Genomic DNA, 18,759 nt, shown 5'->3' with positions numbered 1-18,759 from the left:
CACAGAATTCAGATTAAGTTGGTTAATTTCAACTCCATAAACTCACTATTTAGGTCAAGCAATCTGTATACCCATGTAAGTCCAAAAGCCAAAAAACTTCCACTCTTAGAAGTGCCTTTAAACATAATTAATCACAACCTTCTGTTTTTATTAAACAGATTATTTTATTATTTTGAAAATTTATATTCTCAACACTAATATGATCAAAATGTGATAAAGTTTCATTCTAATTTATGGATTATATTTCAGACTAAGAATACAATGCTGGTGAAACCAGTTACATTGTTCTGCATCTCAGCCTCCCTAAATAAGGTCTAAGCAATCATATTTGTCCATTTTTGATATTTTGTGGTGAATTATTCACTTTCAAAGGCAGGTAAAAACTTTGAAAAAAATTTATTAGGTCAATTTTTCAAACATTGTTGTTCTCAATTATTAATGCAGTTAATTTCTGTAATATAAGTGAAGGACCGAGACATCACTGAGTATTTAAAAGGTCTTAGGGAGAAATTCTAGACATAAAATGATGTTTTGGTAAAAATATGTTGATGTTTTAATCAGCAATAACAAAAAAGAAAACAAAAGTCACAGAACACTCAGGATTAGTAGAAGAAATATTTCATTAGACTTTAAAAGGAGTTTCAGTTTGAGCTGTACAATTTCATCATCCGCTCCGTTTAACTGATTTAAAAATAACAGTCTGTGCAAATCTTATTTTTTGCTGAACAACCATGTAAGGCTGACCAATTCAAATATAAACCTACACTGCACTGGCAGTAAGATGACTAGGCTCATTAGGTAACTGACTAAATTCTTCCAAATTGTTGTCTTCCGTGATGCCTCTTATCAAGGCTTTGGTAAAGGGAGTAACAAATTGCAGTCAAAAGAAGAAGATAGCAAAGGCTTAGATTTAGACCAAGATGAGACATAAGGAAGTAACATAAGAAAATAAAACCATAAGTAGAGATGTTGGGAAGCTTGACAGGAAATAATCTGCTTGCTGTGTTACAAAAGTTTGGAGGTTAAAGAATTCTGTAGGCCATATTAAGTTGCAAGGCCTCTGGAAACAGCTGTTTCCAGGTGGGGTCTAACTGAAGGGAAAAATGAAGTGGACTGGTCAATAACTTCTGAACATGAAAGAACTATAAAATCCATATTTTTGTGATTGGTTTCTGGCTTCTTAATTCCCTTGGTATTATAGCAATTTGAATAAACACCGTTGCCTAAATAAGAATTATTCTTGTGATTGGAATGTACTTAACATTTTCTGGTTAAAAATACAGTATTTTTGTTAGTCTTTAGATATTTCCATTTCTTTAGCATCCATAGCAATTAAAATTGTCTAAGCTTCCGCCCATTTCATTTAAAGTGAAAAACACACACACAAACACACACAGAAAACGTTCTGTCTAGAACCTGTCTTTTGACTGAAAAGTGTTTCTGGGGGTGTCCTTTGGCTTTAGTGGTCTACCCATTGAAAAAGGATCTGACAGATAAAGATCAGGATTCATCCATTGACACCTGGGTACTGAAACGCCACGGTTCAGACAAACCTATCTTGGTAGTGCATCACAGGAATTCCTGTGACAGTTGACGGGGCTTTTAGAAGAAACTTTAAAAATACGAATCAAGGAAAACATAGTGAAGAAGACAAAATATATAATACCAGATTACTGATTTAAATTAGGCTCTGATGTTCAGCTATTTGAATTTCATTTGTAAATATTTTATCTTTTTGAGAAGAGCAGAGGCATACTTTTTGATTCACAGGATTTTCATAGAATTATTTCAGACATATCAAGTTTATTACAGAAGATTACTTAACTGCTTTTAAAACTGTCACACTGGAAGAATTTATACAATTTCCTTGCACATTCAGGAAGCTTACAGTATAAATAAATAGTCAGAACTTTTATTTTAAGACACATCATCACAGTGACAGAATAAGCTCATGACAAAAGATAGTTCTTTGTGTTGTAGGATTTGCTGTAGAACACTTTATTTTGGTAGTCTAAATGCAGTACGCATGCATCTATGCATATAGATTTAAGTTCTTCAAATCTTTATGGCCTGGCCTAGTGCATCCTGAAACCCAAAGAAGCGATGGATTTCAGTGGTGATCTCAAACTCAAATAAGAGGTCAAGTAAATCTTTGGTCAAGTAATCTTATTCTCTAAATAATTTGGCCCAGAAGAATACTGGAACTCTTTAAGAATGTGAAGAGGCACTTCTGTTTCCTTGAAAATGACAGGGTGAGTAGGCATCACTGTGAGCTTTCTAAAGATGAGAGGTTTTCAAAATAGCTATTCCAGAGTGGCAAGTGGAGTTTAAATCTGCCCTTCCCAGAGAGCACTGGTACCTTAAGTCTCAAAAGATTTAAAAAAAAATCAAGTATGTAATTTAGTAGTAACGCATTTCACATTGAAATTATGTATTCCAAAGTATTTGTCTTCAAAGCATTTTTCAAAGATGAGCTAGTTAATACTTGTAGTGTTATGCTGAAAGGGGTAAGTGGCAAATTAAACTTTATTTGAGAATGGGAATATAATGAAGAGAACTGATCCACCCAAGCCAAAATATAAATCTGTACAAGAAATAGTCTAACTATTTAAATTCAGACTAGGCTATCACAGTGGTGCTTAATAGACTTAAGACACCTTAGTTTATCTTGAAATCCTCAACTGGTCATACAGGAGAAATTTCTTTGAGTGACGAATCACCCAAAGAAAACTTTTAAAAGTACTGATTGTGTTAGATGAAAAATTAGTAAATGAAAATGATATGGAGGCTGTAGAAGATGAGGTTGTGAATGAGAGACACTAGCAATAAACCTGTAATATTTTAAAGAACCAGTGGGAAATACATGATTGAGATCTTGGCCCAATTAAAATCAATGAGAATTTCTTCCTTTGACTTAAGTTTCTTCCTGAGAAGTCACATACAGCAACATTTTTCTTTTTTATTTAACCAAGAAGAAAAATATATGTATATATATAGGTATATATATTTCTTATTCATTTTTTTTTAAGCTGGGAAAAATTATATTGCTAAATGTATCTTTCAGCAAAGTAAGACATTTATATTTTGTTAAATAATTTCATTGTACAAGATAAGGATGAATAATCCTTCAGGGAAATTAACACAATTGGAGATTTTACCTTTGATGGCGTTTCAGTGAATTAAATAATTAACGTATAGAAGCAGGGTTTATGCTGAGTTGCTTAAAGGAAAAGTGTTGGCCTTGGTTTTGGTCTAATCTTAAAGTGTTTGAATTTTTCACACACATAATTTGGAAAATTTGTATAAAGAAGCACAATTCATCTCATAGTTGAGAAAGAGAGAAACCTGTGAATATAAGAAATGACAAGAATAGAAAACCATACATATCTAGGCTAAAGTAGAAATAATATTATTTGTTTTGTTGTATATCTCACCATGTTTATATAAAATACTATATAGATATATATAAAATACTAGGCATTGCCCACGGTGATAAAAAAAAAAAAGAATGTCCCCTTTAGTTACAAAGAAGATGGAAACTCCCTTTTTACACAGAGTCACATGGAGAGGACAAGGGGGAATGGACACAAGTTGCTCTTGGGGAGATTCCGACTGGACACCAGAGGGAAATTTTTCACAGTGAGGACAGTCAACCATTGGAATAATCTCCCCAGGGAAGTGGTTGACGTGGCCACGTTGGACACCTTCAAGAGCCGTCTGGACAGGGTGCTGGGCCATCTTGTCTAGACTGTGCTCTTCCTAGAGAGGTTGGTCTAGATGATCCCTGAGGTCCCTTCCAACCTGTGATTCTGTGATTCATAGAGATCTTTCACTGTTTTTTTAATTACTATTCATTCTCACTTTAGAATGTAATGTATTATTTAGTGCCTCTACATATACCTCATTGCAGTAATTACATGGAACTGACATAGGTATAGATAAAAATTCTTAGAATTCAGATTATAATCTCCTAGACCACTGCTCAGAATTACGTACTATTCCCCATGAGTGATTAAAATAGATGAAAAGAGACATGCCTATAATGGCTGTGACAGAAGATGTAGCATTCTGGACACTTCAACCACATTATCATGGGAAGCCATCTTAAAGAGAGGAAAAGAAAAAAAAGGCCTTCCACAGAGTCACATATGGCGTATATGTAAATATCAAGCTGTACTTCAAGGGGCAAAAGTGAAAAAAAAAAACAAAAACCAACAATATGCTTAACATTTTTCCCAAGAGCAGATTTAACAAGGATCTCAGGGGAAGGATTTTAGGATCTTTGAAAAATTATGGTCATGCTTTGAATGCCTGTGACAGTTGGGGCTGTTCTCATTTATGAAATAGGTTTTTTATATTATGAAAATGAAATAGAGATGTGGGGGTAGGGTGTGGGAAAAAGAAAGAGGAAGAGCAGACGGGACCTCAGAACAGAAGGGATGGCAGCATACAAAGCACATAAAAAGTGTATAAACTGGATAGCACTCAGGCCCTTATGACAGCCCTGAAATAAGATACATTAAACTTTCCTTGGCTACCCAGGTGCTGAGGCAAAACAGGAAATAACAAAAATAATAAAAATTGCTCCTTTGGAAAAGATTCCACTGTCCTTAAAGAAGTACACCTTCTGTAATGTCCAGGAAATTGTATGGTACTTAAAAGAGATAATTGCTTAATACAGTTTTCATTAAAATCAATGCAGGGGAAGTCCCAATATGCAAGAGACAGACCTGTCATCTAGCAATCATAGTTCAACAACTTACTTTATATTTGCTGTGCCACTATAGCTACCTACGTCTGGACATTTAACCCATGACAAATGCAAGGAAACATAATTCCTCCCAGCCCATAATGAAAGAGGTCTTGTAACATTGCCTTTGCAGTAAGCCTGAAGCATACACAGTTATCCCAGCAATGTGAAGTTTCCATACCACACTGCTGTGGTAATATTTCATTGTGAAGCTGAGCCTTTAAACAAGGCTTCTGCAAAATGTAACGTCTTCTTTGTGTTTCAAGAGTTCATTTCTTTTGCCCCATGAGCAGAAATGTAGACAAACTGACTCCCCCTGGAAGATAACAGAAAGATTAAATGTATGTGTAAAATTATCAAAAGGTAGGCATCTTTCCTGATGGTTGTAGCCTGAACTGGCTTCATCAGCCAGCTCTGAGAAACTTCACACAGTCTTTCATGCCTTGAGTACTGCTGTCCTTGAGACTTATCTTACCACAGAAAAGCTTGTGGTAGACAGAGGAGGATGGGCTCCGCAGAACTCTGTGTGCTCTTAAAGAATCAAAATTCAAGTTTTTTCATTCCCTGCATTCATGAGATTGGGGTTATCCCTATTAGGTTTAATTTCTTTCCTAGGCAGGCAATTTATTCTATTGAAGAAAGAAGAGGGTTTTTAAGATGTTACTTCTTTGTAGTTGTATTGTGATTGCTGAAATTGATTATGGACATCCCCATAGTGCCTTGTAGTAAGACCATGAAACTGCTCAGGTGCTATGTATTACAGATAGAGAGTTCTAGTATTCCCCTTAAACTGCTAGTTTAATTCATGGAAAAAAAATTATTCTAATCTAAATTCAGATCCACTTTGGCCTGATGATGGGCTTTCTACACCACAGCTTGGAAGATATGGGTTCAAAAAATCACCTAATCTCTTGAGGTTAGGTTCACAGTGGGAATTAAGGTTTAGCATTCCAAAGCCTAAGTTTAAGATATCCTGTTGCTTAGGGCTTTTCATAACCCCAAGTATTAGGGCTGGATCTAATACAGAATGTAAGCATTTAAAACATACCTTCAGGCAAGTGGTCCCTAGGGTGCACTTCAAACCCCTAAATTAGGCACTTAAGTTTTTTTTATACTGTGCATGTTACAGAGAGAGAAACCAAGGAATGGGATTTACTCAGTATGCTGATTGCAGACTCTGTCTAAGCTAACCTTGAAAAATAAAAGGCTGAGGAGAAATATATCAAAGGAATATGTGGTAGAAGTGAGATTTACACCTAAATATTCACTAGAACATGGTGAGAAAAGGAAGGGAGTGAAAACCTCTGATAGACTTTGGTAGTACGATAGTTTAGCAAGAAGTACAGTGGTACATCTGAGTCTCTTTTGTAATTATTTATGGACATTGTTTAATTAATCCTAAGATACCTTGGCATTTAAATTATTCTTCTTGTCAGTTCCTTTTCATGCCTGAAAATTTTGAAATAATAATATTGAATAATAATAACAATAATAATATATAATATAATAATAATATTGAAGTAATGTATTTGAAAGCTCATCACTTTTACCTATCTATGTCAATATTCTAATAAAAGATACTTCTTTTATTACAAACCTAGCATGTTTGTATCACTAGACCATGATGGTTACAGAAGCTCTAAAAAGTTGAAGAAATAGTTGTTCTTAATAAACAATATAGTCAAGTTCCAGAATTATTTTGCAGAACATGGTTCCAGAATTTATGCCATATACCAGATAACTTTTGTAAGATGCTCAAAACCTTGGAAAAGCTGACTATCAGTTTAGATTCCTCCAGCCTAACCTGCTTAGAGAGGGGTATCAGACAGAATTCATTGTAATACTACTTAAGCTTCTACACTCCTGCATTCTCCCACCTATACCAGCTCTCTTACCCATCTACTTTGTGCTTGTGTTACCTTTGCATTGACTATTTTTCTCTAAGAAAAAATGACTTGAGTCATTATACTGGGTGGGTATGGCTTGGATGGAGTTAAGTTTCTTCATAGCTACCTCTACACTGTTGGGTTTCGGATTTGTAACTAAACCAGTGCTAGTAACACCCCAATGTGTTGGCTGTTGATGAACAGTACTGGCACAGCACTGAGGGGTTTTTTCTTATGCTGCCCCTGCAGTGAGTAGGCTGGTGGTGAACAGTAAGCTGGGAGAGGACACAGCCAGGACTGCTGACCTGAACTACCCAGAGGGATATGGTCATACTCTATGACATCCTACTCAGCAGTAAAATCTCAGGGAAAGAAGGAGGAAATAGGAATGTTTGTGGTTACGGTGTTTGTCTTCCAGAGCAACTGTTAAGTGTGCTGAGGCCCTCCTTTCCAGGAAGTGGCTGGACATCTGCCTGCTAATGGAAAATATTAAAGACAATTCCTCGCTTTGCTTTGCTTCTGCACACAGCTTTGCTTCACTTATAAAAATATCTTTATCTTGACCCCCGTGTTTTCAGTTTTTGCTCTCCCAATTCTCTTCACCATCCCGGTCATGGGGAAATGAGCAAGCAACTTGGTGGGTACTGAAATGCTGGCCAGGGTCAACGCACCAGAGCCATTCTTTAAATACTACTCAATAATAAAAAATTAAGGCATGTGTCCATTCAATGCTAACTACATATGAACGAGAAGAAAAGATTTAGGTCTGCATAAAAAACCTCTCAAAATCACTGGTAATGTCACATAATCTATTACGGAAGATAAGATTGTATTAGGCAACAGGTAACTTTTCCTGCAGGAAAGAAAAAGCCTGCTAGAGGATAATATAATATCACATGCAAATTCTACATGACTTTGATAAGTTATGACCAAGGAGGTGTCCTAAAAACAATGGGCAAATCAGCTTGTTTAATCAGTTCAGGACTTTATTGACTAAGGCACAGAGAAAAGTCAGACACTTCTGGAGAAAAGTGACCAATTTATTTGTACAGGTCCGTCAGATGCTGCACTCTTTGTTTGTATTTGTCTCCTGCTATTACAGACTCATAAGTGATTACCATCTGTGTACTGCCAAAAACACTAGCCATGTACTTGGATTAGCTAAACAAATTTAATCTAAAGGATATTTTTCATTTATCTGTTTGACTACATCAATAAATCTAAAATGCACAAGGACTCTCCCAGGTATTTAAATCATGGTATTTGTCCTTTCTATAGATATCTGTCTCCAGAGGGTGATTCATCTCATCTTAAAATGACCATCTAAGACAGGTGGGCTAAATAGCCCTCTAAAAATGTGGAAGTACCTCTTCCTCTTTATTGACTATAGAGGAGACTCTCAAAGGCTGAAAACTCCTCCAGCAGGTAGGCAGACCACTGCTCAGAAACCAGCCTCTCTGTTTCGATTGTTTGAAAACCTTAGTGTTGTAATGTAGGTTTCTAAATTAGTTTCTCTGAAGAGACTACTTGAATAATGCTTTGAATATGACTCTCCTAACAATCCCATACAGGTATAGGAATGCTTTCCTTACCAATCAGCTCCAACAGGAGACAGAAAGACATTGTGGAGAAGGCTGTCCTCTGAACTACAGAAGTGGAAAAGGACTAAGGGCTTGCCTATTCCAGCCAGCTTTTCTGAAGCACTACTGAACATCTTCAGAAAGAAGACATATATTCTGTCATAAAGCTGCTTTACTCAGATCACTGAAGGCAAACCTTATTTTCCACTTTGTGAATGCAGCTGTTCTGTGGGTCCCTCATTAGTGTAAATTAAGCAGGAGACAGGGAGATCTCAAAGTCTTGTTTTTCCTGCCTCTGGCCACATGAAGTGAAAAAAGAGAAAAGTTCCAGCCACTGGAATATGACTTTCCTCTTTATGTTTTCCCACAGACTTCATAAAGAACTAACAGATGTGGTCAGGAAAAAACCAAACAGTTCTTGAAACTACCAGTTCTGAGAGTCATGTTGCCAGAAGTAATGCCTCTAGCATGCAGCCAAGTTTTGCGGAGGCAAGTTAAATCTTAAATGCGTTTATCTCCTCTGTCAGACTCCTGTCTCCCCCAGTTATCTCCTGTGTGTCTTTAGGATTAGTAACTTTCTCACACAGTGATCACTTCCAATCTATGTTAATAAAACACTTAGCAAAGTAAGGTCCCTTTTCCTGATGTAGATAATTCCTGTGGGAACCAGTTGAAAATTTTGTCAAGGACCATCCTCAGTCCAAGATTCCTGTTCCCTCACCATAAAAACCTTGTCTGGGAATTTTATTATTTTGCTGAAATATGGGTTGAAATTAAAAGGTAATAAAAGTTTCAAAAACAACAACAAATTTTCATTTCACTTATTCAAACTGAGCACTTTGGGTTTTTATTTTTTCATATTAAAACCATGTTTTTTTTCTTCCACATTATAAATGAGAGAATCATAGGATCATAGGATAATGCAGGTTGGAGGGGATATCAGGAGGTGTATAGTACAACGTTTTTCTCCAACCAGGGTCCCCAAGACATCTGACCACGCTTTTCAGGGCTTGATATAGTCATGGCCTAAAAACCTTCGGGGATGGAGACTGCACAACCTCTCTGGGCAGCCAGTGCCAGTGTTCAGCTGTCCTCATGGGCAAAAGTTTCTCCACTCTGAACCTCTATTGCTTCTACTTCTACCCATTGTCTCTTGTCCCTCAGTGAACTGCTGTGAAAAGCTCAGCTACAGCTACAGCTCTTTGATCACTGGGGGCTGAGGTTGGGTCCCTCCAAAACTGTCTCTGCTTGGGCTGAACAAGTCCAGCTCCCCCAGGTTCTCCTCACAGGACAAGTGCTCCAGCCTCTACTATCTTGGTGGCCTCCACTGAACTCTTTCCAGTTTACCAGTGTCTTCCTTGTAGTCCAAAGTGCCAAACTGGTCACTGTGTCTATGATCTAACAAGTGGTGAGTAGAGGAGGATATTCCCTTCCCTGGATCTCCTGGCTCTGCCTTGTTCATACAGCCCAGGGTGCTGTTAACCTTTTTGCTTCCAGGGCACCCTACGGGTCCATGCTCAGCTCGCATGCCCAACAGAATCCCCAAGGACTTTCCTGTAGAGCTCTTTTCCATGCAGGCAGTTCCCAGCCTGTTCTGTTGCAGGGGCTTGTCCTTTGCAAGTGAGGAGGTTTGCATTTGTCCTTATTGAATTTCTTTAGGTTCCTGCTAGCTCACTCGTCCACCATGTCTTGGATGCCTTTGAACAGCAGTGGGGCCCTAGAGCCCATCTACTAGTGCATCCGCAGCAGTGCTGTCTGCAAACTTGATGAGAATGCATTGTGTCCCTGACAAAAATATTAAATGGGACAGTCCCAGGACAGAGCTCTGTGGTACTGCACTTGTTACCGGGCTCCAGGTAAAGAACATCCCATTAATCACTACCCTCTGAACATGATTATGCAATGGTTTTTTTTACCCATCTGGTTGTCAACCCATTCAGACTGTAAAAGCACAGATTGGAAACAAGAATATTGTGGGATAGTGTCAAATCACCTTCTCCCATTTTTCCAGAAAACATGATTCTCAAGACAAAAGCAAATTTTGACTTTGTCAAAGAACATTATTTTGAATGATTCAAAATGTTTCTGTCTTTAAATTTCATAAGAAACTCTGGCAATAATTGGACACCTAATTGGAAACAAACCTACTTGCCTCTGGAAAAAAACCTCTGTGTTTCAACCAAACTTCCTTAATACTGCATGAGAAAGGTGTCTCTGCTGGTCTGTGGGACAGTTCTTATTGTCCGGGGAGGCATCCTGGGAAATCTTTATTTTCATCTAACAATGCCTCATCAACACAGTCCAAACTGTAGCATTATTACTTGTACTTGGGTTTTACTCATAGCAATGAATGGCTTGGTTCATTTTATTGTTCTAACTTTTATTTTACTTTTTGAATTTCTGCCATTATCAGTAAGATTTGGCACATCCAGTCTCTGACCACTAATTTCCTTTGCATTATAGATGAGGCAATAAATGGTGGAACTATAAAGTATTTAGGATGTTACTCCCTATGCCTTTCCATGTAATTTATTTACCATTTTACAGTGGGGTGGCAGATGGTCACACACTTATGCTGTGTGCCATACATGATTGTGTGATAAGGCATAATTGCTATTTAGTAACTCTGCTGACACCTGGCATCTTCTTTCCAGAGACAACGTCTTTGCTTTGAAAGCACCAAAGTCCTTGCAAGGAACAAAGCTAAGGCTGGTGCTCTAAAAAGTGTACTAGCCCTTAGCTAGATGGACAGTGGCTTACGACATGGGGCACTGATTATCAACATTACTAAAAGTTTTTGTCAAGCACCTTAAGGATTTTAAAGATGTATAAAACTGTAGAGACTTCAGGGTAAGTTGATATATGATTTAAATACCTGTGAACTAGGTAATTGTGTTAGCTATTCAATATAAGGAGGAAGAGCTTAAGTAGTTGCACATAGCTGAAGATGGGGCCATGTCCACATATAATTAAATGTGTGAAATTGTACAAAACACTGGTGGGAAAAACAAAGCAAGTATACTCTAAGGTTGTACAGAACCTCAGGGTGGCCCTGGGGCAGGCACTGGGCCAAGAACTTTTTCATTGTCTACTTAAACTTGGCTTTTGATTCTTTATTTCAGCAGTGACTAAATATTTAAATAATCTTTGGGCATAAATACAGCAGGCAATGGAGCACAGCTCAGAGAAAACTGGTAACAGAACTAGAAGCAGTAAAAGCCCATCAGCAGAGCACTGATGTTATTTAGCTTTGCTGAGGGCCACAGCTGTATCACAGCCTGATGTTATCTTGGCTGGATCTGCCTGAGGACACAGGCTTGCCCCTTTACCCTCTCTGCCTTGTACTCTTGTGGAGGAGTCCTCTTTCCCATGAGAGTTCAGAGACATGTTGCAATGTGCACGGTACTCCCAGAACACAGCATCCTTTTTAACCAATTTATTAGACTGTAGGAGCTGCTGTTTGTCATTGGCCACTGCTGGACTCTTGTTTGTAATTCACAGGCTGAGCTTATAGGTGCGTGAACTCCTTATTTCTCCGACTGATCTTAGTTCTATAAAGGTCAAGGTATGGTCTTTTTGTAAGCTGGTATCACTTTACCTGCACTGGAAAAAAGTAAATTGTAGAATGACTGGTATGTTGATTTGCCATCATGCCATTTTACTTTTTAAGGTACTGGTTGGTTATTTAGTTCCTTTAAGAAAACAAATGGATCCTGTTAGGGAATACATATATCCCCACCCCTCAGGCATTCTTATCAGGGGGAAGAAAAAAATATGTTTGAGTCTTATTAGAGTTCAAGCTCTTTCATTAGCATGTTCATGGGACACCAAGAACACCTTAGTTGTGTCCAAGCCCTGTGTTAGAAAATTTTGTGCTTTCTCTGTGCATTATGGACATATTTGATGAAAGCCCTGGTGAGTTCTGCCATCAGTCCTAAAGGTTCTGCAAAGGGATTTTACTCTTAGAAGTCAGGAATGTAGCTTTGCATGGTAGTGATTACTCTGCTGATTTCTTATATTCCTCTGGTAATTGCCTTCCTAACAATGTTTACTTCCTTCTGAAGCCGAAGGCTTTGGGGAATTTTCTGAAACTGTCAAATCCCATTATTTTGTCAGTAGCATTTTTTGCTATAACAGATAAACTTTGTTTATCCATTCCTCCAAACATGTTTATTTCAGTTTTATCTGTTTGGACTACATTTTCTATTTATTAGACCAGATAATTAATATAAATCCTTTTGTAGTTAGATTAATTGTTAACTTTTTCTTCTCCAATGCCTGCCAATTCAGCACTGTCTGGACAATCTTGCTTTCACTTCCAAACTACTGACGTTGAGGGCTGGCATTTCCACACTTTGCAGAACTGACTAAAGAAAAAGAACAACCCAAAATATTTTCTTTCAGGAATCCCAAATCACTAATTTCTTTCTGGCAAATAAACTTTACAAGGATGATTTTTCTTCTTTTTGGACTAAGCCGAGTGAAAATATTTCTTAAATTTTTAAAAACTTTTGGCTTCTGGAAAATAATAAGAAAGTATTTACCAGTTTTTCCAGCCCCATTGACTTTCTATAGAAAAAAGAAAATAAAATAAAAAGAAAAGGAAAAGAAAAAGAAGAGGGAAAAAAAAAAGGAAAGGAAAATGAGAAAATGAAAAAGAAAAAGGAAGAGAAAATAAAAAATAAAATTTTGCTCTCTTTTTCTATTTTTCATCCATAAATTAGATTTTCCCACTGCAGGTGCAACCAGACATTCTACAGAAACTTTATATACTTGTTAAGAATATATATATCTGGAACAACTGGGAAGTCATATACTTTATATTTGTTGCAAGCTATCTTTCGCATTAGACATGACAAGATATTTTAAGAATAAATGATAACACTATTTTAGAATATAGAAAAACATCAAACTTGAGAAACATTTAGTTCAAATAATCAAGCTTAAGAATACACACCAGCCTTCAACAAAAAGACTGTAGTGTTGTTTAATATGTTAATAAACATTCCCATAAACCAAAGCAGTTAATGGTTTAGTCAACATATGAACAACTCAACCTCTGGAAAAGCCTGCAGTATTGTGATTAGTGATCTAATCATCTTGGAAGACAAAAGAGGTGCATTTGACTCCTTCTGAGCCTACAGAGGGGCTGAGTTTGGTTCTCTGGCCTCTTGTACAAGTGACAGATATAGATGTCTCTGTGAACATGACAGGACTTCAACTTCCTTTAAAAAAAATCAACACACTTTTTAGAGAAAGCTTAACCGAACGGCCTGTTTGGGACACCCAGGATTCTTGTCATTATCTGAATTACAGCTAAGCTTGAAGGCTATATACAATCAAGAACAAAGGGCTGGAGTTTCAGAAACAACTTTGTCCTCAGCATCCCCTGTTGGAAACATGAATTAAATAACTTTGACTCTTTCTGACGGACCACAGACCTACCACAGTAGGCTGGTTTACTTTTTCTGGGAGATAAAAGAGGTGGGTTAGAAATTTTTCCATCAGTGTCATAGGAAGACTGTCCACCAGCCAAGTAGTGCTTTAATGGCTTTTTATACCATCTTCAGAGCTCCTTTATGCCACAGTGTGAGGCAACAGCATCAGAGCCCAGGCCTGTCCTGACAATGACTATTCATTTAACATTAAGAAAGGTCCTACTCGTATTTCATAGTGTTATTGCAAAGTGTATTTGCTGAAATAACTGGCAGTAATCCAGGTGTTCACAAAGATAAGGGAGACCAAAAGAGACTGTCATCTATCATTCTTTATGACTCTAGGTTGTTTTCAAATTGTTTCAAGGATGTAGGTCTGACTAAGCAATTTAATGAATGCAATAAAGTGTTTCTTTTTCACAGAAGTTAGTGTTGTGCTTAAGTTGTTTTCTTGTTTGAATATTCATTATGCCTAATTTTTTGTATCTAATTTAGGGGTCTAAACTAGGAGGCTGCCTCCTCTGAGCACCCTTTATCATTAATGGGAGAAAAGTAGATGGCTCATCCTGGATTAATTCCTTGTAACTAGGGCAGCTTAATTGCTGGCTTCTCGATCTTTTGAATGGAGAGAGTGAGAGCTAGGCTGTGCCTTCAGCAGACCCCCTCCCTCTGGAGGTATCAGCTTCCCTCTACTGAAGTACAAAAGCAGCCAGGGGGACTAACCTCTGAAGACAGGCACCTACATTTGATTTTCCTTAAGTTAGTCTATATGATTAAATCTATTAATGTGTGAGTTTTATTTTCATTTGGACTTTTTATACAACCTTCTTTTATTTATTCTGAAGTGGTTCGCTGTGAAAACTTTTTGATGATGTGTTGTTTTGAATACTTTGCTTTCCTAAAGCCTGCTCACCAAGGTCCCCACACATTTACCTATGCCAATAACATAGCTAGAGGTTCAAAGAGAGTGGTCAGACTGTTTCTGACTGAGAAGTCCTGGGATTGACATCTGGAATATTAAGCCTGGCCACAATCAAGATAACTTGTTAACATTTAGCAGCGAGCTAAGTGAGGAGGACTATGACTTCTCTGTCACTGTTAGAAATTGCTGTTCTTCACATAAATTATCTTTGTCACAGAGTATTTCTGAAGTGCAGCTGGAATGCACTTACAATTGGATGCAATTACCTCAGAAGTCATATACTTAACAAATATTTCCCTTGGGAAGATACTCTGAGACTTACCTGTTTACAATGAGAAAGTAGACCTTAATTCTCTCCATCCTCACACATACTCACATCTAGGTTAACACTCCAGTCCTTTTCATATCTATTCAATGTCATTTTTACAGTTTAGGCTGTTGACATAGCCGTCTTTATAGTCCCATTAAAATCCTAAAACTCAACAGCCAGCCTTGGTGGGCTGGAATTCCCTAACAGCCTGAGTTTTGGGAAAAAGCCTTCATTTCTGCTTGCAGCTGATACAAGTCAGAAATTCTTCACTGTCATTATGCTGCATAGAAATGTATTCAGGATAGATGTGAGAAGATACGTGGCTGTGTGGTTGCTGCCTTCATCAGATTTCCAGCAGTGGTTTCCATACTAAGTTGTGCTCATGGGCAGCCTTCATCCTTCAGTCCGCTGCATCCACCCACCAAACTTATTGCAGGTCTGTTTCATTTTTAGGGACAAACGTGGAGTGAATGTTAAGTGGATTTTGTAAGTGATGTTGTCTTCCTTTATAGCTGTGGAGGCATTTCTTCTCAACAATTCAATTCAGTTATGTTGCCTCCAAAATCAGTGAACGCCCTCATGTTTGGGGCATAGAGGTAATCATCACTTAAAGACCTGTCCAGAAAGGGAGATAATTTTACTCCTCTGGAAAAATATTCAGTACTCAACATTTTTCCTTTCAGTCCTCTCTCGTTCTCTGCCTCTCTATTCATGTCTTTATCTCTTTACGTCTCAAGAAAGTATATAGAAATGCATATATATTTGCCAGCTGGTAAGTAAAAGAAGATTCTAGTTCAGGTATAGCCATGCCACCAAAAAAAATTAATTATTTTTAAAATTTCTAATACATATATATTTAATGGGATACGTGCTACTGTGGCATTTTCCTAAGACATCTTTTTCACCTTCAAAAACATTAATCAAAACATTTGACCTTATTTTTTTAACTGGAGATATATTTCTGGAGAAATATTTCTCTCAAAAAACATACTGCATTCAATGAAATGGCATTTTTCAACCAGAAAATTTTTTCTTCAAAATATTGAATAGGTTTTGCAAGAAAACGTTGTAGTAGGCCCTGCTACAGTGGTAGTGGTGCACCCCAGCAAGTATTCCAGAACTTCTGCTTGACAAGTGTGAAGAGATTACCAATTCCTAATGTACCACTCCTAGAGGAGCTGAGATTGCAAACCAGCTACTGGCATTGTGGATGACACTTTTTCATCTAGCTTTTATTCTTTGTATAAATAATAAGCTGGGTTTTCTTTTTGTTATGTTTGTTTACTGAGACAAGAGGCTGATGCATCAGTCTGTTGTCCACAAATGGAAGAAAGCTGTTTCTTCATATACATGCTGTAAACATATTGTAGTTATTTTTTATAGATGAAGAATATCATGTATCCACTTTCCCATTGCTGCAATTGCTTTATAAATATGATAATAAAGAATAGTTTTAGATCAAATGAGGAAAACTCCTCTCTTTCCTTCTCTTTCTGGTATAAATTGGAATAAAAAAAAGAAAAACTCATGTTACTTGACAACTCTGGTCATAATAAGGACTGGCCTTGTATTATATCCTCATCATTGGTTGGTTAAGTTTAGTTTACAGCTTTCGTAATGCTTCCCCTTATGCATCTCTTCCTTCCTTTCCTTCTTCCCTCTTTCATTTCTCCTTTTTCTTTCCAAAATCACAGCTCTATACTAGACCCTTGGGCTTTGTCAGGTTCTTCCTAAGGCTTATTATTTCAGACCTTTAACTTTTGCCTCTCAATACTCAGGCAAAATTTCAGCTTGATTGATTATATATCATGCATAGCATAAAGATGCTGCATCCAAGTGGCACAAAGATAGAGTTTCTTGTTGGAGAGGACAATGTTTCTTAAAAAGGATACATAACTACTTGGAAACAGACATTGCACTGTGGAAGAAATGCTAAGAGGGACAGCCAGAGGGAACGTGTGGTGTTTCAGAACTGCCCTGAAGAGCAGCTTTTCAGTGTACACTGAACTCATGCACTACATGTGGGTTTTTGGAAAAGGTAATAAAAGTGGTTGAATTCATTGTGATTGGAGATTTGGACTCTGAATATTCTCAGCACAGAAGGGAAAAATGAAACACACTGAGTTCTTTTTTATAGGAAGTGAACTTCTTTGCAGAGGTAATCAAGCTGAGCGCTGTGTGGTTCAAAGACAATTTGAGTCACTCATAAGGGATATCGTCTGTAGTAACTGAGGGATAGTGAGGAATGAACCTCTTAATGCATGGCCACGGGGAGCAAAGTAGACAGAGGATAAAAATTTTAATGGTATCCAACTGATTAAAGAATCCATGTTTAATTAAAAAATAATCTTAGGTTGCTAAGTACTAAGGTACACTGAGGGTAAAAGGGATGTAGAATCCTAAGTAACTTCTAGGCATTTGGACACTTTTTGATGCTAAAAATATATTGTCTTCAGGGTAAAGACCAGGGGAGTAGCTTTCATCTAACTTGTCCCATTGTGAGCCTTAGGTCAATGAAGTAACACTGCTATAAATATGGTAGAATCAGGAGGAACTTTCTTCCCTGCATTTTCACCTGACATATATTTGTTAAAATCTAGTTTTTTCTGATTTGTTTTAAGTTTTAGAAGCAATGTGTTTTATGACAGCTGAGTCCAGTCTCATTCACATTATCACTTCTTAAGTCCTAGGATATTTATAGGGTACCTGGCTTTCTTTAACACCTGAACACCTGATTGATTGTGAACAGAGAAAAAAGAAAAAACACACCTAAATAAGAAGTGTGGATAGAAAGCAATAATGTTCATTAAATGTATTATTCACAAAGGAAATATCCAAATGAGTATTATAAGACAATATTGAAAACTACAGTCTCTCTGCTTATACAATTAATTAGGTAAGGAGAAAAACCTATCAATAGTGTTCTAAGAAGAGACTAGCATTCGTTTTGGTTTTTCTTTTTAGGAGTAAAACAAGACTATAAAATTCCTTAGATTTTCCAAGGGTTTAATAATCCAGAGATTATTAAACCCTGGCCCAGGAAATGCTAGTGACCGAATCCAATCCACAGAGCTGTATGAAATTCTTGGACTTCCAGTATTAAACTTTTTGTGATATATTATTCCATGATCTACAAGAATGATGATGGTCAACAGTGGTTTGTTTTTGCAAAGTGGATGGAGACTATTCTCAGCAATTTAAACCCAGACATTTTGGTTGGCTATTGCTTCTGCCAGAAGACAAGCAGTTAATGTACTGCATTAATTAACTTTTCTGTTTAGACACAGATATTCCAGATTTGAATTTAGATTTTGAACTGTTCTAATTAGTTTTTAAATCACTTCCTGCCTTCAACATGGTGCTCATTCACTGTGTTTCCAATAAAAGATTAAAGAAAACCCTACAAGCAAACCTCTCTGTCACTAGAAACACAAAATCATTATGTTAGGATGGATTTAAATCAGAAGTGAAGTCACTACACAACATTTTTAGCAAAACCAAAACATTCTGTGCTGCAAATAATATTCATATTCCCAAATAAATTATTAATAAGAGAGATTTCCCTTTTCTATTACCACTGCAGCTTAACCCTGTAGATTGTAGGCATTGTTTTAAAAGGGAAGTAAGAGCTCTAAACAGCATCATAGCGTTGAAGTGTGTACTCTATGCTAAGGAGCCCCAAAAGCCTCAAACATACTCAAATGTATTCAACTCCAAGAACTCCAACACATTGTCAAATTACTACAGCTTAACAATTTATCATATAGAAGGTTGAAAGTGCTTGTCCATATATGCACTATGACAAGTGCATAGTAGTGCAGTTTACCTTCACCCTTTTTCATTGTTAGCTTACCTAACTTGAATGACCTCTCATTT

This window comes from Phalacrocorax carbo, chromosome 1 (genome assembly GCF_963921805.1).
Source record: "Phalacrocorax carbo chromosome 1, bPhaCar2.1, whole genome shotgun sequence".
In the NCBI taxonomy this organism is placed as follows: domain Eukaryota; kingdom Metazoa; phylum Chordata; class Aves; order Suliformes; family Phalacrocoracidae; genus Phalacrocorax; species Phalacrocorax carbo.
Note: the sequence above shows the minus strand (reverse complement) of the source record.